The sequence below is a fragment of the Mixophyes fleayi genome, chromosome 8, assembly GCF_038048845.1.
Source record: "Mixophyes fleayi isolate aMixFle1 chromosome 8, aMixFle1.hap1, whole genome shotgun sequence".
NCBI classification, from domain to species: Eukaryota; Metazoa; Chordata; class Amphibia; order Anura; family Limnodynastidae; genus Mixophyes; species Mixophyes fleayi.
The window spans coordinates 84,654,240-84,673,300 of NC_134409.1; the positions used below are offsets into that span (position 1 = coordinate 84,654,240).

The 19,061-nt window shown below is 44.8% G+C and overlaps 6 non-coding genes and 73 pseudogenes across 6 annotated transcripts; all 79 read left to right on the forward strand.

Annotated features, from left to right (window-relative positions):
- Window positions 1-62: 62 nt before the first annotated feature.
- Window positions 63-181, forward strand: LOC142100577 (5S ribosomal RNA). Its single transcript, XR_012678864.1, has one exon. It is a non-coding gene; the product is annotated as a 5S ribosomal RNA (ribosomal RNA).
- A 91-nt stretch (window positions 182-272) lies between these two features.
- LOC142100397 (5S ribosomal RNA) lies at window positions 273-391 on the forward strand (annotated as a pseudogene).
- Window positions 392-482: 91 nt separating this feature from the next.
- Window positions 483-601, forward strand: LOC142100423 (5S ribosomal RNA; annotated as a pseudogene).
- Window positions 602-907: 306 nt separating this feature from the next.
- LOC142100572 (5S ribosomal RNA) lies at window positions 908-1,026 on the forward strand (annotated as a pseudogene).
- Window positions 1,027-1,116: 90 nt separating this feature from the next.
- On the forward strand, window positions 1,117-1,235 carry LOC142100460 (5S ribosomal RNA; annotated as a pseudogene).
- Window positions 1,236-1,328: 93 nt separating this feature from the next.
- On the forward strand, window positions 1,329-1,447 carry LOC142100570 (5S ribosomal RNA; annotated as a pseudogene).
- A 77-nt stretch (window positions 1,448-1,524) lies between these two features.
- On the forward strand, window positions 1,525-1,643 carry LOC142100298 (5S ribosomal RNA). Its single transcript, XR_012678787.1, has one exon. It is a non-coding gene; the product is annotated as a 5S ribosomal RNA (ribosomal RNA).
- A 91-nt stretch (window positions 1,644-1,734) lies between these two features.
- Window positions 1,735-1,853, forward strand: LOC142100398 (5S ribosomal RNA; annotated as a pseudogene).
- Window positions 1,854-1,944: 91 nt separating this feature from the next.
- On the forward strand, window positions 1,945-2,063 carry LOC142100445 (5S ribosomal RNA; annotated as a pseudogene).
- Window positions 2,064-2,369: 306 nt separating this feature from the next.
- Window positions 2,370-2,488, forward strand: LOC142100580 (5S ribosomal RNA; annotated as a pseudogene).
- Window positions 2,489-2,789: 301 nt separating this feature from the next.
- Window positions 2,790-2,908, forward strand: LOC142100300 (5S ribosomal RNA; annotated as a pseudogene).
- A 91-nt stretch (window positions 2,909-2,999) lies between these two features.
- On the forward strand, window positions 3,000-3,117 carry LOC142100315 (5S ribosomal RNA; annotated as a pseudogene).
- A 288-nt stretch (window positions 3,118-3,405) lies between these two features.
- Window positions 3,406-3,524, forward strand: LOC142100347 (5S ribosomal RNA; annotated as a pseudogene).
- Window positions 3,525-3,615: 91 nt separating this feature from the next.
- LOC142100346 (5S ribosomal RNA) lies at window positions 3,616-3,733 on the forward strand (annotated as a pseudogene).
- A 90-nt stretch (window positions 3,734-3,823) lies between these two features.
- On the forward strand, window positions 3,824-3,942 carry LOC142100366 (5S ribosomal RNA). The gene has a single exon (XR_012678793.1). It is a non-coding gene; the product is annotated as a 5S ribosomal RNA (ribosomal RNA).
- Window positions 3,943-4,232: 290 nt separating this feature from the next.
- LOC142100379 (5S ribosomal RNA) lies at window positions 4,233-4,349 on the forward strand (annotated as a pseudogene).
- A 91-nt stretch (window positions 4,350-4,440) lies between these two features.
- On the forward strand, window positions 4,441-4,559 carry LOC142100410 (5S ribosomal RNA; annotated as a pseudogene).
- A 301-nt stretch (window positions 4,560-4,860) lies between these two features.
- Window positions 4,861-4,978, forward strand: LOC142100344 (5S ribosomal RNA; annotated as a pseudogene).
- A 91-nt stretch (window positions 4,979-5,069) lies between these two features.
- LOC142100432 (5S ribosomal RNA) lies at window positions 5,070-5,188 on the forward strand (annotated as a pseudogene).
- Window positions 5,189-5,279: 91 nt separating this feature from the next.
- On the forward strand, window positions 5,280-5,398 carry LOC142100341 (5S ribosomal RNA; annotated as a pseudogene).
- A 92-nt stretch (window positions 5,399-5,490) lies between these two features.
- On the forward strand, window positions 5,491-5,608 carry LOC142100413 (5S ribosomal RNA; annotated as a pseudogene).
- Window positions 5,609-5,685: 77 nt separating this feature from the next.
- On the forward strand, window positions 5,686-5,794 carry LOC142100459 (5S ribosomal RNA; annotated as a pseudogene).
- A 300-nt stretch (window positions 5,795-6,094) lies between these two features.
- LOC142100407 (5S ribosomal RNA) lies at window positions 6,095-6,212 on the forward strand (annotated as a pseudogene).
- Window positions 6,213-6,303: 91 nt separating this feature from the next.
- On the forward strand, window positions 6,304-6,422 carry LOC142100372 (5S ribosomal RNA; annotated as a pseudogene).
- Window positions 6,423-6,512: 90 nt separating this feature from the next.
- On the forward strand, window positions 6,513-6,630 carry LOC142100371 (5S ribosomal RNA; annotated as a pseudogene).
- Window positions 6,631-6,707: 77 nt separating this feature from the next.
- LOC142100292 (5S ribosomal RNA) lies at window positions 6,708-6,826 on the forward strand. The gene has a single exon (XR_012678786.1). It is a non-coding gene; the product is annotated as a 5S ribosomal RNA (ribosomal RNA).
- A 91-nt stretch (window positions 6,827-6,917) lies between these two features.
- On the forward strand, window positions 6,918-7,036 carry LOC142100416 (5S ribosomal RNA; annotated as a pseudogene).
- A 91-nt stretch (window positions 7,037-7,127) lies between these two features.
- LOC142100352 (5S ribosomal RNA) lies at window positions 7,128-7,246 on the forward strand (annotated as a pseudogene).
- Window positions 7,247-7,332: 86 nt separating this feature from the next.
- Window positions 7,333-7,450, forward strand: LOC142100448 (5S ribosomal RNA; annotated as a pseudogene).
- A 91-nt stretch (window positions 7,451-7,541) lies between these two features.
- Window positions 7,542-7,660, forward strand: LOC142100481 (5S ribosomal RNA; annotated as a pseudogene).
- A 91-nt stretch (window positions 7,661-7,751) lies between these two features.
- Window positions 7,752-7,869, forward strand: LOC142100435 (5S ribosomal RNA; annotated as a pseudogene).
- A 91-nt stretch (window positions 7,870-7,960) lies between these two features.
- Window positions 7,961-8,078, forward strand: LOC142100316 (5S ribosomal RNA; annotated as a pseudogene).
- A 289-nt stretch (window positions 8,079-8,367) lies between these two features.
- Window positions 8,368-8,486, forward strand: LOC142100563 (5S ribosomal RNA; annotated as a pseudogene).
- Window positions 8,487-8,577: 91 nt separating this feature from the next.
- Window positions 8,578-8,695, forward strand: LOC142100320 (5S ribosomal RNA; annotated as a pseudogene).
- A 77-nt stretch (window positions 8,696-8,772) lies between these two features.
- LOC142100450 (5S ribosomal RNA) lies at window positions 8,773-8,891 on the forward strand (annotated as a pseudogene).
- Window positions 8,892-8,982: 91 nt separating this feature from the next.
- Window positions 8,983-9,101, forward strand: LOC142100326 (5S ribosomal RNA; annotated as a pseudogene).
- Window positions 9,102-9,193: 92 nt separating this feature from the next.
- On the forward strand, window positions 9,194-9,311 carry LOC142100332 (5S ribosomal RNA). The gene has a single exon (XR_012678790.1). It is a non-coding gene; the product is annotated as a 5S ribosomal RNA (ribosomal RNA).
- A 91-nt stretch (window positions 9,312-9,402) lies between these two features.
- Window positions 9,403-9,520, forward strand: LOC142100482 (5S ribosomal RNA; annotated as a pseudogene).
- Window positions 9,521-9,597: 77 nt separating this feature from the next.
- On the forward strand, window positions 9,598-9,716 carry LOC142100312 (5S ribosomal RNA; annotated as a pseudogene).
- Window positions 9,717-9,809: 93 nt separating this feature from the next.
- On the forward strand, window positions 9,810-9,928 carry LOC142100340 (5S ribosomal RNA; annotated as a pseudogene).
- A 91-nt stretch (window positions 9,929-10,019) lies between these two features.
- Window positions 10,020-10,137, forward strand: LOC142100400 (5S ribosomal RNA; annotated as a pseudogene).
- Window positions 10,138-10,214: 77 nt separating this feature from the next.
- Window positions 10,215-10,333, forward strand: LOC142100362 (5S ribosomal RNA; annotated as a pseudogene).
- A 93-nt stretch (window positions 10,334-10,426) lies between these two features.
- LOC142100337 (5S ribosomal RNA) lies at window positions 10,427-10,545 on the forward strand (annotated as a pseudogene).
- A 91-nt stretch (window positions 10,546-10,636) lies between these two features.
- On the forward strand, window positions 10,637-10,755 carry LOC142100582 (5S ribosomal RNA; annotated as a pseudogene).
- A 91-nt stretch (window positions 10,756-10,846) lies between these two features.
- On the forward strand, window positions 10,847-10,965 carry LOC142100297 (5S ribosomal RNA; annotated as a pseudogene).
- A 91-nt stretch (window positions 10,966-11,056) lies between these two features.
- LOC142100367 (5S ribosomal RNA) lies at window positions 11,057-11,174 on the forward strand (annotated as a pseudogene).
- A 77-nt stretch (window positions 11,175-11,251) lies between these two features.
- LOC142100568 (5S ribosomal RNA) lies at window positions 11,252-11,369 on the forward strand (annotated as a pseudogene).
- A 94-nt stretch (window positions 11,370-11,463) lies between these two features.
- LOC142100461 (5S ribosomal RNA) lies at window positions 11,464-11,582 on the forward strand (annotated as a pseudogene).
- Window positions 11,583-11,667: 85 nt separating this feature from the next.
- Window positions 11,668-11,786, forward strand: LOC142100353 (5S ribosomal RNA; annotated as a pseudogene).
- Window positions 11,787-11,877: 91 nt separating this feature from the next.
- Window positions 11,878-11,996, forward strand: LOC142100310 (5S ribosomal RNA; annotated as a pseudogene).
- A 300-nt stretch (window positions 11,997-12,296) lies between these two features.
- LOC142100479 (5S ribosomal RNA) lies at window positions 12,297-12,415 on the forward strand (annotated as a pseudogene).
- Window positions 12,416-12,511: 96 nt separating this feature from the next.
- Window positions 12,512-12,629, forward strand: LOC142100418 (5S ribosomal RNA; annotated as a pseudogene).
- Window positions 12,630-12,919: 290 nt separating this feature from the next.
- Window positions 12,920-13,038, forward strand: LOC142100401 (5S ribosomal RNA; annotated as a pseudogene).
- Window positions 13,039-13,128: 90 nt separating this feature from the next.
- Window positions 13,129-13,247, forward strand: LOC142100454 (5S ribosomal RNA; annotated as a pseudogene).
- A 93-nt stretch (window positions 13,248-13,340) lies between these two features.
- LOC142100569 (5S ribosomal RNA) lies at window positions 13,341-13,458 on the forward strand (annotated as a pseudogene).
- Window positions 13,459-13,551: 93 nt separating this feature from the next.
- Window positions 13,552-13,669, forward strand: LOC142100581 (5S ribosomal RNA; annotated as a pseudogene).
- A 281-nt stretch (window positions 13,670-13,950) lies between these two features.
- Window positions 13,951-14,068, forward strand: LOC142100434 (5S ribosomal RNA; annotated as a pseudogene).
- A 77-nt stretch (window positions 14,069-14,145) lies between these two features.
- On the forward strand, window positions 14,146-14,264 carry LOC142100415 (5S ribosomal RNA; annotated as a pseudogene).
- Window positions 14,265-14,357: 93 nt separating this feature from the next.
- On the forward strand, window positions 14,358-14,476 carry LOC142100529 (5S ribosomal RNA; annotated as a pseudogene).
- Window positions 14,477-14,567: 91 nt separating this feature from the next.
- On the forward strand, window positions 14,568-14,686 carry LOC142100301 (5S ribosomal RNA; annotated as a pseudogene).
- A 90-nt stretch (window positions 14,687-14,776) lies between these two features.
- LOC142100452 (5S ribosomal RNA) lies at window positions 14,777-14,895 on the forward strand (annotated as a pseudogene).
- A 93-nt stretch (window positions 14,896-14,988) lies between these two features.
- On the forward strand, window positions 14,989-15,106 carry LOC142100305 (5S ribosomal RNA; annotated as a pseudogene).
- A 316-nt stretch (window positions 15,107-15,422) lies between these two features.
- On the forward strand, window positions 15,423-15,540 carry LOC142100393 (5S ribosomal RNA; annotated as a pseudogene).
- A 77-nt stretch (window positions 15,541-15,617) lies between these two features.
- On the forward strand, window positions 15,618-15,736 carry LOC142100428 (5S ribosomal RNA; annotated as a pseudogene).
- A 92-nt stretch (window positions 15,737-15,828) lies between these two features.
- Window positions 15,829-15,947, forward strand: LOC142100507 (5S ribosomal RNA; annotated as a pseudogene).
- A 91-nt stretch (window positions 15,948-16,038) lies between these two features.
- On the forward strand, window positions 16,039-16,157 carry LOC142100575 (5S ribosomal RNA; annotated as a pseudogene).
- An 80-nt stretch (window positions 16,158-16,237) lies between these two features.
- On the forward strand, window positions 16,238-16,355 carry LOC142100395 (5S ribosomal RNA; annotated as a pseudogene).
- Window positions 16,356-16,445: 90 nt separating this feature from the next.
- On the forward strand, window positions 16,446-16,564 carry LOC142100576 (5S ribosomal RNA; annotated as a pseudogene).
- A 96-nt stretch (window positions 16,565-16,660) lies between these two features.
- LOC142100373 (5S ribosomal RNA) lies at window positions 16,661-16,778 on the forward strand (annotated as a pseudogene).
- Window positions 16,779-16,870: 92 nt separating this feature from the next.
- On the forward strand, window positions 16,871-16,989 carry LOC142100294 (5S ribosomal RNA; annotated as a pseudogene).
- Window positions 16,990-17,067: 78 nt separating this feature from the next.
- LOC142100383 (5S ribosomal RNA) lies at window positions 17,068-17,186 on the forward strand (annotated as a pseudogene).
- A 94-nt stretch (window positions 17,187-17,280) lies between these two features.
- On the forward strand, window positions 17,281-17,399 carry LOC142100483 (5S ribosomal RNA). Its single transcript, XR_012678796.1, has one exon. It is a non-coding gene; the product is annotated as a 5S ribosomal RNA (ribosomal RNA).
- An 82-nt stretch (window positions 17,400-17,481) lies between these two features.
- Window positions 17,482-17,600, forward strand: LOC142100306 (5S ribosomal RNA; annotated as a pseudogene).
- A 92-nt stretch (window positions 17,601-17,692) lies between these two features.
- On the forward strand, window positions 17,693-17,809 carry LOC142100453 (5S ribosomal RNA; annotated as a pseudogene).
- A 90-nt stretch (window positions 17,810-17,899) lies between these two features.
- Window positions 17,900-18,018, forward strand: LOC142100440 (5S ribosomal RNA; annotated as a pseudogene).
- A 307-nt stretch (window positions 18,019-18,325) lies between these two features.
- On the forward strand, window positions 18,326-18,444 carry LOC142100349 (5S ribosomal RNA; annotated as a pseudogene).
- Window positions 18,445-18,524: 80 nt separating this feature from the next.
- On the forward strand, window positions 18,525-18,642 carry LOC142100354 (5S ribosomal RNA; annotated as a pseudogene).
- A 90-nt stretch (window positions 18,643-18,732) lies between these two features.
- LOC142100480 (5S ribosomal RNA) lies at window positions 18,733-18,851 on the forward strand (annotated as a pseudogene).
- Window positions 18,852-18,942: 91 nt separating this feature from the next.
- On the forward strand, window positions 18,943-19,061 carry LOC142100368 (5S ribosomal RNA; annotated as a pseudogene).

Genomic DNA, 19,061 nt, shown 5'->3' on the forward strand with positions numbered 1-19,061 from the left:
TCCTGCTTCCTTCAATGCTGGTGTTGAGATGTATAAGAGATGTAGGTCAGTACACAAGCAATAACTACAGCCACACCACCCTGAGCAAGCCCAATCTCATCTGATCTTGGAAGCTAATCAGGGTTGGGCCTGGTTAGTACTTGGATGGGAGACCACCTGAGAATACCAGGTGCTGTAGATATTTGTTTTTCGTTTTATTTTCTCTCTTGTTCCTGCTTCCTTCAATGCTGGTGTTGAGATGTATAAGAGATGTAGGTCAGTAGGCAAGCAATACCTACAGCCATACCACACTGAACAAGCCCAAACTCGTCTGATCTTGGAAGCTAAACAGGGCCTTGCCTGGTTAGTACTTCGATGGGAGACCTCCTGGGAATAGCAGGAGCTGTAGGTTTTTCATTTTCGTTTTTATTTCTCTCTTGTTCCTGCTTCCTTCAATGATGGTGTTGAGATGTATAAGAGATGTAGGTCAGTAGGCAAGCATTACCTACAGCCACACCACCCTGAACAAGCCCAATCTCGTCTAATATTGGAAACTAAGCAGGGCTTGGCCTGGTTAGTTCTTGGATGGGAAACTACCTGGGAATACCAGGTGCTGTAGTTTTTGGGGGTTTTTTTTCGTTTTTTTTTCTATTTTATTCCTGCTTCCTTCATTGCTGATGTTGAGATGTATAAGAGATGTAGGTCAGTAGGCAAGCAATACCTACCATTAACCACCCTGAACATGCCCAATCTTGTCTGATCTTGGAAGCTACGCTTGGCCGGGCCTGCTTAGTACTTGGATGGGAGACCACCTGGGAGCACCAGGTGCTGTAGATATTTTTTTTTCGTGTTTTTTTCTCTCTTGTTACTGCTTCCTTCAATGCTGGTGTTGAGATATATAAGAGATGTAGGTCAGTAGGCAAGCAATATGTACAGCCACACCACCCTGAACAAGCCCTATCTCATCTGATCTTGAAAGCTAAGTAGGGTCGGGCCTGGTTAGTACTTGGATGGGAGACCAGCTGGGAATACCAGGTGCTGTAGGTTTTTTTTTTTCGTGTTTTTTTCTCTCTTGTTACTGCTTCCTTCAATGCTGGTGTTGAGATGTATAAGAAAGTAAGTCAGTAGGCAAGCAATACCTGCAGCCATACCACACTGAACAAGCCCAAACTCGTCTCATCTTGGAAGCTAAGCAGAGCCAGGCCTGGTTAGTACGTCGATGGGAGACCATCTAGGAATACCAGGTGCTGTAGGGTTTTTTTTTTGGGGGTTTTTTTTCTCTCTTGTTCCTGCTTCCTTCAATGCTGGTGTTGAAATGTATAAGAGATGTAGGTCAATAGGCAAGCAATACATACAGCCACACCACCCTGAACAAGCCCTATCTCATCTGATCTTGGAAGCTAAGCAGGGTCAGGCCTGGTTAGTACTTGGATAGGAGACCACCTGGGAGCACCAGGTGCTGTAGGTTTTTTTTCTCTCTTGTTCCTGCTTCCTTCAATGCTGGTGTTGAGATGTATAAGAGATGTAGGTCAGTACACAAGCAATAACTACAGCCACACCACCCTGAGCAAGCCCAATCTCATCTGATCTTGGAAGCTAATCAGGGTTGGGCCTGGTTAGTACTTGGATGGGAGACCACCTGAGAATACCAGGTGCTGTAGATATTTGTTTTTCGTTTTATTTTCTCTCTTGTTCCTGCTTCCTTCAATGCTGGTGTTGAGATGTATAAGAGATGTAGGTCAGTAGGCAAGCAATACCTACAGCCATACCACACTGAACAAGCCCAAACTCGTCTGATCTTGGAAGCTAAACAGGGCCTTGCCTGGTTAGTACTTCGATGGGAGACCTCCTGGGAATAGCAGGAGCTGTAGGTTTTTCATTTTCGTTTTTATTTCTCTCTTGTTCCTGCTTCCTTCAATGATGGTGTTGAGATGTATAAGAGATGTAGGTCAGTAGGCAAGCATTACCTACAGCCACACCACCCTGAACAAGCCCAATCTCGTCTAATATTGGAAACGAAGCAGGGCTTGGCCTGGTTAGTTCTTGGATGGGAAACTACCTGGGAATACCAGGTGCTGTAGTTTTTGGTTTTTTTTTTTCGTTTTTTTTTCTATTTTATTCCTGCTTCCTTCATTGCTGATGTTGAGATGTATAAGAGATGTAGGTCAGTAAGCAAGCAATACCTACCGTTAACCACCCTGAACATGCCCAATCTCGTCTGATTTTGGAAGCTACGCTTGGCCGGGCCTGCTTAGTACTTGGATGGGAGACCACCTGGGAGCACCAGGTGCTGTAGATATTTTTTTTTCGTGTTTTTTTCTCTCTTGTTACTGCTTCCTTCAATGCTGGTGTTGAGATATATAAGAGATGTAGGTCAGTAGGCAAGCAATATGTACAGCCACACCACCCTGAACAAGCACTATCTCATCTGATCTTGAAAGCTAAGTAGGGTCGGGCCTGGTTAGTACTTGGATGGGAGACCACCTGGGAATACCAGGTGCTGTAGGCTTTTTTTTTCGTGTTTTTTTCTCTCTTGTTACTGCTTCCTTCAATGCTTGTGTTGAGATGTATAAGAAAGTAAGTCAGTAGGCAAGCAATACCTGCAGCCATACCACACTGAACAAGCCCAAACTCGTCTCATCTTAGAAGCTAAGCAGAGCCAGGCCTGGTTAGTACGTCGATGGGAGACCATCTAGGAATACCAGGTGCTGTAGGGTTTTTTTTTTGGGGGGTTTTTTTCTCTCTTGTTCCTGCTTCCTTCAATGCTGGTGTTGAAATGTATAAGAGATGTAGGTCAATAGGCAAGCAATACATACAGCCACACCACCCTGAACAAGCCCTATCTCATCTGATCTTGGAAGCTAAGCAGGGTCAGGCCTGGTTAGTATTTAGATGGCAGACCACCTGGGAATACCAGGTGCTGTAGGTTTTTTTTTTCCGTTTTTTTTTCTCTCTTGTTCCTGCTTCCTTCAATGCTGGTGTTGAGATGTATAAGAGATGTAGGTCAGTACGCAAGCAATACCTACAGCCATACCACCCTGAACAAGCCCAAACTCATCTTATCTTGGAAGCTAAGCAGGGCCAGGCCTGATAGTACTTGGATGGGAGACCACCTGGGAGCACCAGGTGCTGTAGGTTTTTTTTGTCTCTTGTTCCTGCGTCCTTCAATGCTGGTGTTGAGATGTATAAGAGATGTAGGTCAGTAAGCAAGCAATACCTACATCTACACCACCCTGAGCAAGCCCAATCTCATCTGATCTTGAAAGCTAAGCAGGGCCAGGCCTGGTCAGTACTTCAACAAGAGTCCAACTAGGAATACCAGTTGCTGTAGGTTTTTTTTTTTTCGTTTTTTTTTGTTTCTTGTTCCTGCTTCCTTCAATGCTGGTGTTGAGATGTATAAGAGATGTAGGTCAGTAAGCAAGCAATACCTACAGCCACACCACCCTGAACATGCCCAATCTTGTCTGATCTCTGAAGCTAAACAGGGCCGGGCCTGTTTAGTACTTGGATGGGACACCAACTGGGAATACTAGGTGCTGTAGGTTTTTTTTTTTTTTCTTTTTTTCTCTCTTGTTCCTGCTTCCTTCAATGCTGGTGTTGAGATGTATAAGAGATGTAGGTCAGTACGCAAGCAATACCTACAGTCAACCACCCTGAAGATGCCCAATTTTGTCTGATCTTGGAAGCTAAGCAGGTCCGGGCCTGATTAGTACTTGGATGGGAGACCACCTGGGAATACCAGGTGCTGTAAGTTTTTTTTTTCGTTTTTTTTTCTCTCTTGTTCCTGCTTCCTTCAATGCTTGTGTTGAGATGTATAAGAGATGTAGGTCAGTAGGCAAGCAATACCTACAGCCACACCACCCTGAACAAGCCCAATCTCATCTGATCTTGGAAGCTAAGTAGGGCTGGACCTGATCAGTACTTCGATGGGAGACCTCTTGGGAATAGCAGGTGCTGTAGGTTTTCCTTTTTCGTTTTTTTTTCTCTCTTGTTCCTGCTTTCTTCAATGATGGTGTTGAGATGTATAAGAGATGTAGGTCAGTAGTCAAGCATTACCTACAGCCACACCACCCTGAACAAGCCTGATCTTGGAAGCTAAGCAGGGTCAGGCCTGGTTACTACTTGAATGGGACACCACCTGGGAATACTAGGTGCTGTATGTTTTTTTTTCCGTCTTTTTTTCTCTCTTGTTCCTGTTTCCTTCAATGCTGGTGTTGAGATGTATAAGAGATGTAGGTCAGTGTGCAAGCAATACCTACTGTCAACCACCCTGAACATTCCAATCTCATCTCATCTTGGAAGCTAAGCAGGGTCGGGCTTGGTTAGTACTTGGATGGGAGACCACCTGGGAATACCAGGTGCTGTAGGTTTTTTTTATTCGTTTTTTTTTCTCTCTTGTTCCTGCTTCATTCAATGCTTGTGTTGAGATGTATAAGAGATGTAGGTCAGTAGACAAGCAATACATACAGCCATACCACCCTGAAAAAGCCCAAACTCACTTCATCTTGGAAGCGAAGCAGGGCCGGGCCTGGTTAGTACTTGGATGGGAGACCACCTGTAAATACTAGGTGCTGTAGGTTTTTTTTTTTTTCATTTTTTTTTCTCTCTTGTTCTTGCTTCCTTCAATGCTGGTGTTGAGATGTATAAGAGAGTAGGTCAGTAGGCAAGCAATACCTACAGTAAACCACCCTGCTCATGCCCAATCTCATCTGATTTTGAAAGCTAAGCAGGGCCAGGGCTGGTCAGTACTTCAATGGGAGTCCAACAAGGAATACCAGTTGCTGTAGGTTTTTTTTTTCCGTTTTTTTTTCTCTCTTGTTCCTGCTTCCTTCAATGCTGGTGTTGAGATGTATAAGAGATGTAGGTCAGTAGGCAAGCAATACCTACAGCCACACCACCCTGAACAAGCCCAATCTCATCTGATCTTGGAAGCTAAGTAGGGCCGGCCTGATCAGTACTTCGATGAGAGACCTCCTGGGAATAGCAGGTGCTGTAGGTTTTTCTTTTTCGTTTTTTTTTCTTTCTTGTTTCTGCTTACTTCAATGATGGTGTTGAGATGTATGAGAGATGTAGGTCAGTACGCAATCAATACCTACAGCCACACCACCCTGAACATGCCCAATCTCGTCTGATCTTGGAAGCTAAACAGGGCCGGGCCTGGTTACTGCTTGGATGGGACAAAACCTGGGAATACTAGGTGCTGTAGGTGGTTTTTTTTTGTCTTTTTTTCTCTCTTGTTCCTGCTTCCTTCAATGCTGGTGTTGAGATGTATAAGAGATGTAGGTCAGGAGCCAAGCAATACCTACAGCCATACCACACTGAACAAGCCGAAACTCATCTGATCTTGGAAGCTAAACAGGGGCGGGCCTTGTTAGTACTTGGATGGGTGACCACCTGGGAATACCATGTGCTGTAGGTTTTGTTTTTTTTTCGGTTTTTTTCTCTCTTGTTCCTGCTTCCTTCAATGCTGGTGTTGAGATGTATAAGAGAGTAGGTCAGTAGACAAGCAATAACTACAGTAAACCACCCTGAACATGCCCAATTTCATCTGATCTTGGAAGCTAAGAAGGGCCAGGCCTGGTTAGTACTTGGATAGGAGACCACCTGGGAGCACCAGGTGCTGTAGGTTTTTTTTCTCTCTTGTTCCTGCTTCCTTCAATGCTGGTGTTGAGATGTATAAGAGATGTAGGTCAGTAAGCAAGCAATAACTACAGCCACACCACCCTGAGCAAGCCCAATCTCATCTGATCTTGGAAGCTAAGCAGGGTCAGGCCTGGTTAGTACTTGGATGGGAGAATACCAGGTGCTGTAGATATTTGTTTTTCGTTTTATTTTCTCTCTTGTTCCTGCTTCCTTCAATGCTGGTGTTGAGATGTATAAGAGAGTAGGTCAGTAGGCAAACAATACCTACAGTAAACCGTCCTGCTCATGCCCAATCTCATCTGATTTTGAAAGCTAAGCAGGGCCGGGGCTGGTCAGTACTTCAATGGGAGTCCAACAAGGAATACCAGTTGCTGTAGGTTTTTTTTTTTTCGGTTTTTTTTCTCTCTTGTTCCTGCTTCCTTCAATGCTGGTGTTGAGATGTATAAGAGATGTAGGTCAGTAGGCAAGCAATACCTACAGCCACACCACCCTGAACAAGCCCAATCTCATCTGATCTTGGAAGCTAAGTAGGGCCAGCCTGATCAGTACTTCGATGAGAGACCTCCTGGGAATAGCAGGTGCTGTAGGTTTTTCTTTTTCGTTTTTTTTTCTCTCTTGTTCCTGCTTACTTCAATGATGGTGTTGAGATGTATAAGAGATGTAGGTCAGTACACAAGCAATACCTACAGCCACACCACCCTGAACATGCCCAATCTCGTCTGATCTTGGAAGCTAAACAGGGCCGGGCCTGGTTACTACTTAGATGGGACAAAACCTGGGAATACTAGGTGCTGTAGGTTTTTTTTTTTTGTCTTTTTTTCTCTCTTGTTCCTGCTTCCTTCAATGCTGGTGTTGAGATGTATAAGAGAGTAGGTCAGTAGACAAGCAATACCTACAGTAAACCACCCTGAACATGCCCAATTTCATCTGATCTTGGAAGCTAAGAAGGGCCAGGCCTGGTTAGTACTTGGATAGGAGACCACCTGGGAGCACCAGGTGCTGTAGGTTTTTTTTCTCTCTTGTTCCTGCTTCCTTCAATGCTGGTGTTGAGATGTATAAGAGATGTAGGTCAGTACACAAGCAATAACTACAGCCACACCACCCTGAGCAAGCCCAATCTCATCTGATCTTGGAAGCTAAGCAGGGTTGGGCCTGGTTAGTACTTAGATGGGAGACCACCTGAGAATACCAGGTGCTGTAGATATTTGTTTTTCGTTTTATTTTCTCTCTTGTTCCTTCTTCCTTCAATGCTGGTGTTGAGATGTATAAGAGATGTAGGTCAGTAGGCAAGCAATGCCTACAGCCATACCACACTGAACAAGCCCAAACTCGTCTGATCTTGGAAGCTAAACAGGGCCTTGCCTGGTTAGTACTTCGATGGGAGACCTCCTGGGAATAGCAGGAGCTGTAGGTTTTTCATTTTCGTTTTTATTTCTCTCTTGTTCCTGCTTCCTTCAATGATGGTGTTGAGATGTATAAGAGATGTAGGTCAGTAGGCAAGCATTACCTACAGCCACACCACCCTGAACAAGCCCAATCTCGTCTGATATTGGAAACTAAGCAGGGCTTGGCCTGGTTAGTTCTTGGATGGGAAACTACCTGGGAATACCAGGTGCTGTAGTTTTTTGGGTTTTTTTTTCTCTTTTGTTCCTGCTTCCTTCATTGCTGATGTTGAGATGTATAAGAGATGTAGGTCAGTAGGCAAGCAATACGTACAGTAAACCACCCTGAACATGCCCAATCTCATCTGATCTTGGAAGCTACGCTTGGCCGGGCCTGCTTAGTACTTGGATGGGAGACCACCTGGGAATACCAGGTGCTGTAGATATTTTTTTTTCGTTTTTTTTTCTCTCTTGTTCCTGCTTCCTTCATTGCTGGTGTTGAGATATATAAGAGATGTAGGTCAGTAGGCAAGCAATATGTACAGCCACACCACCCTGAACAAGCCCTATCTCATCTGATCTTGAAAGCTAAGTAGGGTCGGGCCTGGTTAGTACTTGGATGGGAGACCACCTGGGAATACCAGGTGCTGTAGGTTTTTTTTTTCCGGTTTTTTTTCTCTCTTGTTCCTGCTTCCTTCAATGCTGGTGTTGAGATGTATAAGAGATGTAGGTCAGTTGACAAGCAATACCTACAGTAAACCACCCTGAACATGCCCAATCTCATCTGATCTTGAAAGCTAAGCAGGGCCGGGCTTGGTTAGTATTTGGATGGGAGAAGACCGGGGAATACCAGGTGCTGTAGGTTTTTTTTATTCGTTTTTTTTTCTCTCTTGTTCCTGCTTTCTTCAATGCTGGTGTTGAGATGTATAAAAGATGTAGGTCAGTACGCAAGCAATACCTACAGCCATACCACCCTGAACAAGCCCAAACTCATCTTATCTTGGAAGCTAAGCAGGGCCAGGCCTGATAGTACTTGGATGGGAGACCACCTGGGAGCACCAGGTGCTGTAGGTTTTTTTTGTCTCTTGTTCCTGCTTCCTTCAATGCTGGTGTTGAGATGTATAAGAGATGTAGGTCAGTAAGCAAGCAATACCTACAGCTACACCACCCTGAGCAAGCCCAATCTCATCTGATCTTGAAAGCTAAGCAGGGCCAGGCCTGGTCAGTACTTCAACAAGAGTCCAACTAGGAATACCAGTTGCTGTAGGTTGTTTTTTTTTTCGTTTTTTTTTCTCTCTTGTTCCTGCTTCCTTCAATGCTGGTGTTGAGATGTATAAGAGATGTAGGTCAGTAAGCAAGCAATACCTACAGCCACACCACCCTGAACAAGCCCAATCTCCTCTGATCTTGGAAGTTAAGTAGGGCCGGGCCTGATCAGTACTTCGATGGGAGACCTCAAGGGAATAGCAGGAGCTGTAGGTTTTTCATTTTCGTTTTTATTTCTCTCTTGTTCCTGCTTCCTTCAATGATGGTGTTGAGATGTATAAGAGATGTAGGTCAGTAGGCAAGCAATATCTACAGCCATACCACCCTGAAAAAGCCCAAACTTGTCTGACCTTGGAAGCTAAGCAGGGCCAGGCCTGATAGTACTTGGGTGGGAGACCACCTGGGAGCACCAGGTGCTGTAGGTTTTTTTTCTCTCTTGTTCCTGCTTCCTTTATTGCTGGTGTTGAGATTTATAAGAGATGTAGGTCAGTATGCAAGCAATACCTACAGCCACACCACCCTGAACAAGCCCAATCTCATCTGATCTTGAAAACTAAGCAGGGCCGGGCCTGGTCAGTACTTCAATGGGAGTCCACCTAGGAATACCAGGTGCTGTAGGTTTGTTTTTTTCGTTTTTTTTTCTCTCTTGATCCTGCTTTCTTCAATGCCAGTGTTGAGATGTATAAGAGATGTAGGTCAGTAAACAAACAATACCTACAGCCACACCACCCTGAACAAGCCCTATCTCATCTAATCTTGGAAGCTACGCTTGGCCGGGCCTGGTTAGTACTTGGATGGGAGACCACCTGGGAATACCAGGTGCTGTAGGTTTTTTTTTTTCTGTTTTTTTTTCTCTCTTGTTCATGCTTTCTTCAATGCTGGTGTTGAGATGTATAAGAGATGTAGGTCAGATTGCAAGAAATATCTACAGTAAACCACCCTGAACATGCCCAATCTCATCTGATCTTGGAAGCTAAGCAGGGTTGGGCTTGGTTAGTACTTGGATGGGAGACCACCGGGGAATACCAAGTGCTGTAGGTTTTTTTTATTCATTTTTTTTTCTCTCTAGTTCCTGCTTCCTTCAATGCTGGTGTTGAGATGTATAAGAGATGTAGGTCAGTAAGGAAGCAATATCTACAGCCATACCACCCTGAAAAACCCCAAACTCATCTGACCTTGGAAGCTAAGCAGGGCCAGGCCTGATAGTACTTGGATGGGAGACCACCTGGGAGCACCAGGTGCTGTAGATTTTTTTTCTCTCTTGTTCCTGCTTCCTTCATTGCTGGCATTTAGATGTATAAGAGATGTAGGTCAGTATGCAAGCAATACCTACAGCCACACCACCCTGAACAAGCCCAATCTCATCTGATCTTGAAAACTAAGTAGGGCCGGGCCTGGTCAGTACTTCGATGGGAGTCCACCTAGGAATACCAGGTGTTGTAGGATTTTTTTTTTTCGTTTTTTTTTTCTCTCTTGATCCTGCTTTCTTCAATGCCAGTGTTGAGATGTATAAGAGATGTAGGTCAGTAAACAAACAATACCTATAGCCACAACACCCTGAACATGCCCAATCTCGTCTGATCTTGGAAGCTAAACAGGGTCGGGCCTGGTTAGTACTTGGGTGGGACAACACCTTGGAATACTAGGTGCTGTAGGTTTTTTTTTTCCGTCTTTTTTTAACTCTTGTTCCTGCTTCCTTCAATGCTGGTGTTGAGATGTATAAGAGATGTAGGTCAGTAGGCAAGCAATACCTACAGTCATCCACCCTCAACATGCCCAATTTCATCTGATCTTGGAAGCTAAGCATGGCCAGGCCTGGTTAGTACTTGGATGGGAGGCTACCTGGGAACACCAGGTGCTGTAGGTTTTTTTTCTCTCTTGTTCCTGCTTCCTTCAATGCTGGTGTTGAGATGTATAAGAGATGTAGGTCAGTATGCAAGCAATACCTACAGCCACACCACCCTGAGCAAGCCCAATCTCATCTGATCTTGAAAACAAAGCAGGGCTGGGCCTGGTCAGTACTTCAATGGGAGTCTACCTAGGAATACCAGGTGCTGTAGATTTTTTTTTTTTTCGTTTTTTTTTCTCTCTTGTTCCTGCTTCCTTCATTGCTGGTGTTGAGATATATAAGAGATGTAGGTCAGTAAGCAAGCAATATGTACAGCCACACCACCCTGAACAAGCCCAATCTCCTCTGATCTTGGAAGTTAAGTAGGGCCGGGCCTGATCAGTACTTCGATGGGAGACCTCAAGGGAATAGCAGGAGCTGTAGGTTTTTCATTTTCGTTTTTATTTCTCTCTTGTTCCTGCTTCCTTCAATGATGGTGTTGAGATGTATAAGAGATGTAGGTCAGTATGCAAGCAATACCTACAGCCACACCACCCTGAACAAGCCCAATCTCATCTGATCTTGAAAACTAAGCAGGGCCAGGCCTGGTCAGTACTTCAATGGGAGTCCACCTAGGAATACCAGGTGCTGTAGGTTTGTTTTTTTCGGTTTTTTTTCTCTCTTGATCCTGCTTTCTTCAATGCCAGTGTTGAGATGTATAAGCGATGTAGGTCAGTAAACAAACAATACCTACAGCCACAACACCCTGAACATGCCCAATCTCGTCTGATCTTGGTAACTAAACAGGGTCGGGCCTGGTTAGTACTTGGATGGGACAACACCTGGGAATACTAGGTGCTGTAGGTTTTTTTTTTTTGTCTTTTTATAACTCTTGTTCCTGCTTCCTTTAATGGTGGTGTTGAGATGTATAAGAGATGTAGGTCAGTAGGCAAGCAATACCTACAGTCATCCGCCCTCAACATGTCCAATTTCATCTGATCTTGGAAGCTAAGCATGGCCAGGCCTGGTTAGTACTTGGATGGGAGACCACCTGGGAACACCAGGTGCTGTAGGTTTTTTTTCTCTCTTGTTCCTGCTTCCTTCAATGCTGGTGTTGAGATGTATAAGAGATGTAGGTCAGTATGCAAGCAATACCTACAGTCAACCACCCGGAACATTCCCAATTTTGTCTGATCTTGGAAGCTAAGCAGGGCCGGGCCTGGTTAGTACTTGGATGGGAGACCACCTGGGAATACCAGGTGCTGTAGGTTTTTGTTTTTTTTCGTTTTTTTTTCTCTCTTGTTCCTGCTTTCTTCAATGCCAGTGTTGAGATGTATAAGAGATGTAGGTCAGTAAGCAAACAATGCCTACAGCCACACCACCCTGAACATGCCCAATCTCATCTGATCTTGGAAGCTAAGTAGGGCTGGGCCTGATCAGCACTTATATGGGAGACCTCCTGGGAATACCAGGTGCTGTAGGTTTTTTTTTTTTTTTTTTGTCTTGTTCCTGCTTCCTTCAATGATGGTGTTGAGATGTATAAGAGATGTAGGTCAGTAAGCAAGCATTACCTACAGCCACACCACACAGAACATGCCCAATCTCATCTGATCTTGGAAGCTCAGTCGTGTCTGGCTTGGTAAGTTCTTGGATGGGAGACCACCTGGGAATACCAGGTGCTGTAGGTTTTTTTTATTCGGTTTTTTTTCTCTCTTGTTCCTGCTTCATTCAATGCTTGTGTTGAGATGTATAAGAGATGTAGGTCAGTAAACAAGCAAAACATACAGCCATACCATTCTGAAAAAGCCCAAACTCACTTGATCTTGGAAGCTAAGCAGTGCCGGGCCTGGTTAGTACTTGGTTGGGAGACCACCTGTGAATACTAGGTGCTGTAGGTTTTTTTTTTCGTTTTTTCTTCTCTCTTGTTCCTGCTTCCTTCAATGCTGGTGTTGAGATGTATAAGAGATGCAGTTCAGTAGACAAGCAATACCTGCAGCCACAACACCCTGAACAAGCCCAATATCATCTGATCTTAGAAGCTTAGCAGGGCCAGGCCTGGTCAGTACTTTGTTGGGAGACCACCTAGGAATACCAGCTGCTGTAGGTTTTTTTTTTCCGTTTTTTTTCCTCTCTTGTTCCTGCTTCCTTCATTGCTGGTGTTGAGAAATATAAGAGATATAGGTCAGTCGGCAAGCAATACGTACAGCCACACCACCCTGAACAAGCCCTATCTCATCTGATCTTGGAAGCTAAGTAGGGTTGGGCCAGGTTAGTACTTGGATGGGAGACCGCCTAGGAATACCAGGTGCTGTAGGGTTTTCTTTTTTTTTTTTTTTTTTTTTCTCTCTTGTTCCTGCTTCCTTCAATGCTGGTGTTGAGATGTATAAAAGATGTAGGTCAGTACACAAGCAATACCTACAGCCATACCACTCTGAACAAGCCCAAACTCGTCTTATCTTGAAAGCTAAGCAGGGCCAGGCCTGTTAGTACTTGGATGGGAGACCACCTGGGAGCACCAGGTGCTGTAGGTTTTTTTTCTCTCTTGTTCCTGCTTCCTTCAATGCTGGTGTTGAGTTGTATAAGAGATGTAGGTCAGTAGGCAAGCAATACCTAAAGCTACACCACCTTGAGCAAACCCAATCTCATCTAATCTTGAAAGCTAAGCAGGGCCGGGCCTGGTCTGTACTTCAATGGGAGTCCAACTAGGAATACCAGTTGCTGTTTTTTTTTTTTTTTTTTCGTTTTTTTTTCTCTCTTGTTCCTGCTTTCTTCAAAGCCAGTGTTGAGATGTATAAGAGATGTAGGTCAGTAAGCAGACAATACCTACAGCCACCCCACCCTGAACATGCCCAATCTCATCTGATCTTGGAAGCTAAACAGGGCCGGGACTGGTTAGTACTTGGATGGGAGACCACCTGGGAATACCAGGTGCTGTAGATTTTTTTTTTCATTTTTATTTCTCTCTAGTTCCTGCTTTCTTCAATGCCAGTGTTGAGATGTATAAGAGATGTAGGTCAGTAAGCAAACAATACCTACAGCCACACCAACCTGAACATGCCCAATCTCGTCTGATCTTGGAAGCTAAACAGGGCCAGGCCTGGTTACTACCTGGATGGGACAACACCTGGGAATACTAGGTGCTGTAGGGGTTTTTTTTTTTCATCATTTTTTCTCTCTTGTTCCAGCTTCCTTCAATGCTGGTGTTGAGATGTATAAGAGATGTAGGTCAGTACACAAGCAATACCTACAGTCAACCACCCGGAACATTCCCAATTTTGTCTGATCTTGGAAGCTAAGCAGGGCCGGGCCTGGTTAGTACTTGGATGGGAGACCACCTGGGAATACCAGGTGCTGTAGGTTTTTTTTTTTTTCGGTTTTTTTTCTCTCTTGTTCCTGCTTCCTTCAATGATGGTGTTGAGATGTATAAGAGATGTAGGTCAGTAGGAAAGCATTACCTACAGTCAACCACCCTGAACATGCCCAATCTCGTCTGATCTTGGAAGCTACGCTTGGCCGGGCCTGGTTAGTACTTGGATGGGAGACCACCTGGGAATACCAGGTGCTGTAGGTTTTTTTTTTCTCTTGTTCCTGCTTCCTTCATTGCTGGTGTTGAGATGTATAAGAGATGTAGGTCAGTAGGCAAGCAAAACGTAAAGCCACACCACCCTGAACAAGCCTGATGTTGGAAGCTAAGTAGGATTGGGCCTGGTTAGTGCTTGGATGGGAGACCACCTGGGAATACCAAGTGCTGTAGGTTTTTGTTTTTTTTTTCGTTTTTTTTTCTCTCTTGTTTCTGCTTCCTTCAATGCTGGTGTTGAGATGTGTAAGAGAGTAGGTCAGTAGACAAGCAATACCTACAGTAAACCACCCTGAACATGCCCAATTTCGTCTGATCTTGGCAGCTAAGAAGGGCCAGGCCTGGTTAGTACTTGGATAGGAGACCACCTAGGAGCACCAGGTGCTGTAGGTTTTTTTTCTCTCTTGTTCCTGCTTCCTTCAATGCTGGTGTTGAGATGTATAAGAGATGTAGGTCAGTATGCAAGCAATACCTACAGCCACACCACCCTGAGCAAGCCTAATCTCATCTGATCTTGAAAGCAAAGCAGGGCCGAGCCTGGTCTGTACTTCAATGGGAGTCCACCTAGGAATACCAGGTGCTGTAGGTTTTGTTTTTTTTCGGTTTTTTTTCTCTCTTGTTCCTGCTACCTGCAATGCTGGTGTTGAGATGTATAAGAGATGTAGGTCATTAGGCAAGCAATACATACAGCCACACCACCCTGAATAAGCCCTATCTCGTCTAATCTTGGAAGCTAAGCAGGGTCGGGCCTGGTTAGTACTTGGATGGGAGACCACCTGGGAATACCAGGTGCTGTAAATATTTTTTTTTCATTTTTTTTTCTCTCTTGTTCCTGCTTCCTTCATTGCTGGTGTTGAGATGTATAAGAGATGTAGGTCAGTAGGCAAGCAATATGTACAGCCACACCACCCTGAACAAGCCCTATCTCATCTGAACTTGAAAGCCAAGTAGGGTCGGGCCTGGTTAGTACTTGGATGGGAGACCACCTGGGAATAGCAGGTGCTGTAGGTTTTTTTTTTCCATGTTTTTTTCTCTCTTGTTACTGCTTCCTTCAATGCTGCTGTTGAGATGTATAAGAGAGTAAGTCAGTAGGCAAGCAATACCTGCAGCCATACCACACTGAACAAGCCCAAACTCGTCTCATCTTGGAAGCTAAGCAGAGCCAGGCCTGGTTAGTACGTCGATGGGAGACCACCTAGGAATACCAGGTGCTGTAGGGTTTTTTTTTTTTGGGGTTTTTTTCTCTCTTGTTCCTGCTTCCTTCAATGCTGGTGTTGAGATGTATAAGAGATGTAGGTCAGTTGGCAAGCAATACCTACAGTAAACCACCCTGAACATGCCCAATCTCATCTGATCTTGAAAGCTAAGCAGGGCCGGGCTTGGTTAGTATTTGGATGGGAGACCACCAGGGAGCACCAGGTGCTGTAGGTTTTTTTTATTCGTTTTTTTTTCTCTCTTGTTCCTGCTTTCTTCAATGCTGGTGTTGAGATGTATAAAAGATGTAGGTCAGTACACAAGCAATACCTATAGCCTTACCACCCTGAACAAGCCCAAACTCATCTTATCTTGGAAGCTAAGCAGGGCCAGGCCTGATAGTATTTGGATGGGAGACCACCTGGGACCACCTGGGACCACCTGGGACCACCTGGGAGCACCAGGTGCTGTAGGTTTTATTTGTCTCTTGTTCCTGCTTTCTTCAATGGCAGTGTTGAGATGTATAAGAGATGTAGGTCAGTAAACAAGCAATACCTACAGTCAACCACCCTGAACATGCCCAATTTCGTCTGATCTTGTAAGCTAAGCAGGGCCAGGCCTGGTTAGTACTTGGATGGGAGACCAGCTGGGAGCACTAGGTGCTGTAGGTTTTTTTTCTTTCTTGTTCCTGCTTCCTTCAATGCTGGTGTTGAGATGTATAAGAGATGTAGGTCAGTATGCAAGCAATACCTACAGCTACACCACCCTGAGCAAGCCCAATCTCATCTGATCTTGAAAGCAAAGCAGGGACAGGCCAGGTGAGTACTTTAATGGGAGTCCACCTAGGAATACCAGGTGCTGTAGCTTTTTTTTTTTTTCGTTTTTTTTCTCTCTTGTTCCTGCTTTCTTCAATGCCAGTGTTGAGATGTATAAGAGATGTAGGTCAGTAAGCAAACAATACCTAAAGCCACACCACCCTGAACATGCCCAATCTCGTCTGATCTTGAAAGCTAAGCAGGGCTGGGCCTGATTAGTACTTGGATTGGAGACCTCCTGGGAATAGCAGGTGCTGTAGGTTTTCCTTTTTCGTTTTTTTTTCTCTCTTGTTCCTGCTTTCTTCAATGATGGTGTTGAGATGTATAAGAGATGTAGGTCAGTAGTCAAGTATTACTTACAGCCACACCACCCTGAAGAAGCCCTATCTCGTCTGATCTTGGAAGCTAAGCAGGGTCAGGCCTGGTTAGTACTTTGATGGGACACCACCTGGGAATACTAGGTGCTGTAGGTTTTTTTTTTTCTCTCTTGTTCTTGCTTACTTCAATGCTGGTGTTGAGATGTATAAGAGATGTAGGTCAGTGGGCAAGCAATACCTACAGTCAACCACCCTGATCATGTCCAATTTTGTCTGATCTTGGAAGCTAAGCAGTGCCGGGCCTAGTTAGTACTTGGATGGGAGACCACCTGGGAATACCAGGTGCTGTAGGTTTTTTTTTTCGGTTTTTTTTCTCTCTTGTTCCTGCTTCCTTCAATGCTGGTGTTGAGATGTATAAGAGATGTAGGTCAGTAGTCAAGTATTACTTACAGCCACACCACCCTGAACAAGCCCAATCTCGTCTGATATTGGAAACTAAGCAGGGCTGGGCCTGGTTAGTCCTTGGATGGGAAACCACCTGGGAATTCCAGGTGCTGTATTTTTATTTATTTTTTTTCGTTTTTTTTTCTCTTTAGTTCCTGCTTCCTTCATTGCTGGTGTTGAGATGTATAAGAGATGTAGGTCAGTAGACAAGCAATACATACAGTCAACCACCCTGAACATGCCCAATCTCGTCTGATCTTGGAAGCTACGCTTGGCTGGGCCTGGTTAGTACTTGGATGGGAGACCACCTGGGAATACCAGGTGCTGTAGATATTTTTTTTTTCGTTTTTTTTTCTCTCTTGTTCCTGCTTCCTTCATTGCTGGTGTTGAGATATATAAGAGATTTAGGTCAGTAAACAAGCAATACGTACAGCCCCACCACCCTGAACATGCCCAATTTCGTTTGATCTTGGAAGCGAAGCAGGGTCAGGCCTGGTTAGTACTTGGATGGGAGACCACCTGGGAGCACCAGGTGCTGTAGGTTTTTTTTTCTCTCTTGTTCCTGCTTCCTTCAATGCTGGTGTTGAGATGTATAAGAGATGTAGGTCAGTAGCCAAGCAATACCTACAGCTACACCACCCTGAGCAAGCCCAATCTCATCTGATCTTGAAAGCAAAGCAGGGCCGGGCCTGGTCAGTACTTTAATGTGAGTCCACCTAGGAATACCAGGTGCTGTAGGTTTTTTTTTTTTTTCGTTTTTTTTTCTCTCTTGTTCCTGCTTTCTTTAATGCCAGTGTTGAGATGTATAAGAGATGTAGGTCAGTAAGCAAACAATACCTACAGCCACACCACCCTAAACATGCCCAATCTCGTCCGATCTTGGAAGCTAAACAGGGCCGGGCCTGGTTAGTACTTTGATGGGAGACCACCTAGGAATACCAGGTGCTGTAGGTTTTGTTTTTTTTCTCTCTTGTTCCTGCTTCCTTCAATTCTGGTGTTGAGATGTTTAAGAGATGTAGGTCAGTAGGCAAGCAATACGTACAGCCACAACACCCTGAACAAGCCCAATCTCATCTGATCTTGGAAGCTAAGCAGGGCCGAGCCTGGTCAGTACTTCGATGGGAGACCACCTAGGAATACCAGGTGCAGTAGGTTTTTTTTTTTTCGTTTTTTTTTCTCTCTTGTTCCTGCTTCCTTCATTGCTGGTGTTGAGATGTATAAGAGATGTAGGTCAGTAGGCAAGCAATACCTACAGCCATACCACGGTGAACAAGCCCAAACTCATCTGATCGTGGAAGCTAAGCAGGGCGGGCCTGATTGTACTTGGATGGGAGACCACCTGGGAGCACCAGGTGCTATAGGTTTTTTTTTCCTGTTTTTTTTCTCTCTTGTTCCTGCTTCCTTCAATGCTGGTGTTGAGATGTATAAGAGATGTAGGTCAGTAGGCAATCAATACCTACAGCCACACCACCCTGAGAAAGCCCAATCCCGTCTGATATTGGAAACTAAGCAGGGCCAGGCTTGGTTAGTACTTGAATTTGAGACCACCTGGGAATACCAGGTGCTGTAAGTTTGTTTTTTTTCGGTTTTTTTTTCTCTCATGTTCCTGCTTCCTTCAATGCTCTGTGTTGAGATGTATAAGAGATGTAGGTCAGTAGGCAGGCAATACCTACAGCCATACCACACTGAACAAGCCCAAACTTGTCTCATCCTGGAAGCTAAGCAGGGCCAGGCCTGGTTAGTACTTTGATGGGAGACCACCTAGGAATAGCAGGTGCTGTAGGGGTTTTTTTTGGGGGGGGGTATTTTCTCTCTTGTTCCTGCTTTCTTCAATGCCAGTGTTGAGATGTATAAGAGATGTAGGTCAGTAAGCAAACAATACCTACAGACACACCACCCTGAACATGCCTAATCTCGTCTGATCTTAAAAGCTAAACAGAGCGGGGCCTGGTTAGTGCTTGGATGGGTCACCACCTGGGAATACTAGGTGCTGTAGGTTTGTTTTTTTTTCTCTTGTTCCTGCTTCCTTCAATGCTGGTATTGAGATGTATAAGAGATGTAGGTCAGTACACAAGCAATACCTACAGCCAACCACCCTGAACATGCCCAATTTTGTCTGATCTTAGAAGCTAAGCAGGGCCGGGCCTGGTTAGTACTTGGATGGGAGACCACCTGGGAATACCAGGTGCTGCAGATTTTTTTTTTCGTTTTATTTTCTCTCTTGTTCCTGCTTCCTTTAATGCTGGTGTTGAGATGTATAAGAGATGTAGGTCAGTAGGCAATCAATACCTACAGCCATACCACACTGAACAAGCCCAAACTCGTCTGATCTTGGAAGCTAAGCAGCGCCAGGCCTGGTTAGTACATGGATGGGAGACCACCTGGGAATACCAGGTGCTGTAGGTTTTTTGTTTTAGGATTTTTTTCACTCTTGTTCCTGCTTCCTTCAATGCTGGTGTTGAGATGTATAAGAGATGTAGGTCAGTAGGCAAGCAATAACTACAGCCACACCACCCTGAACAAGCCCAATCTCATCTGATCTTGGAAACTAAGCAGGGCCAGGATTGGTTAGTACTTTGATGGGAGACCACCTGGGAATACCAGGTGCTGCAGGCT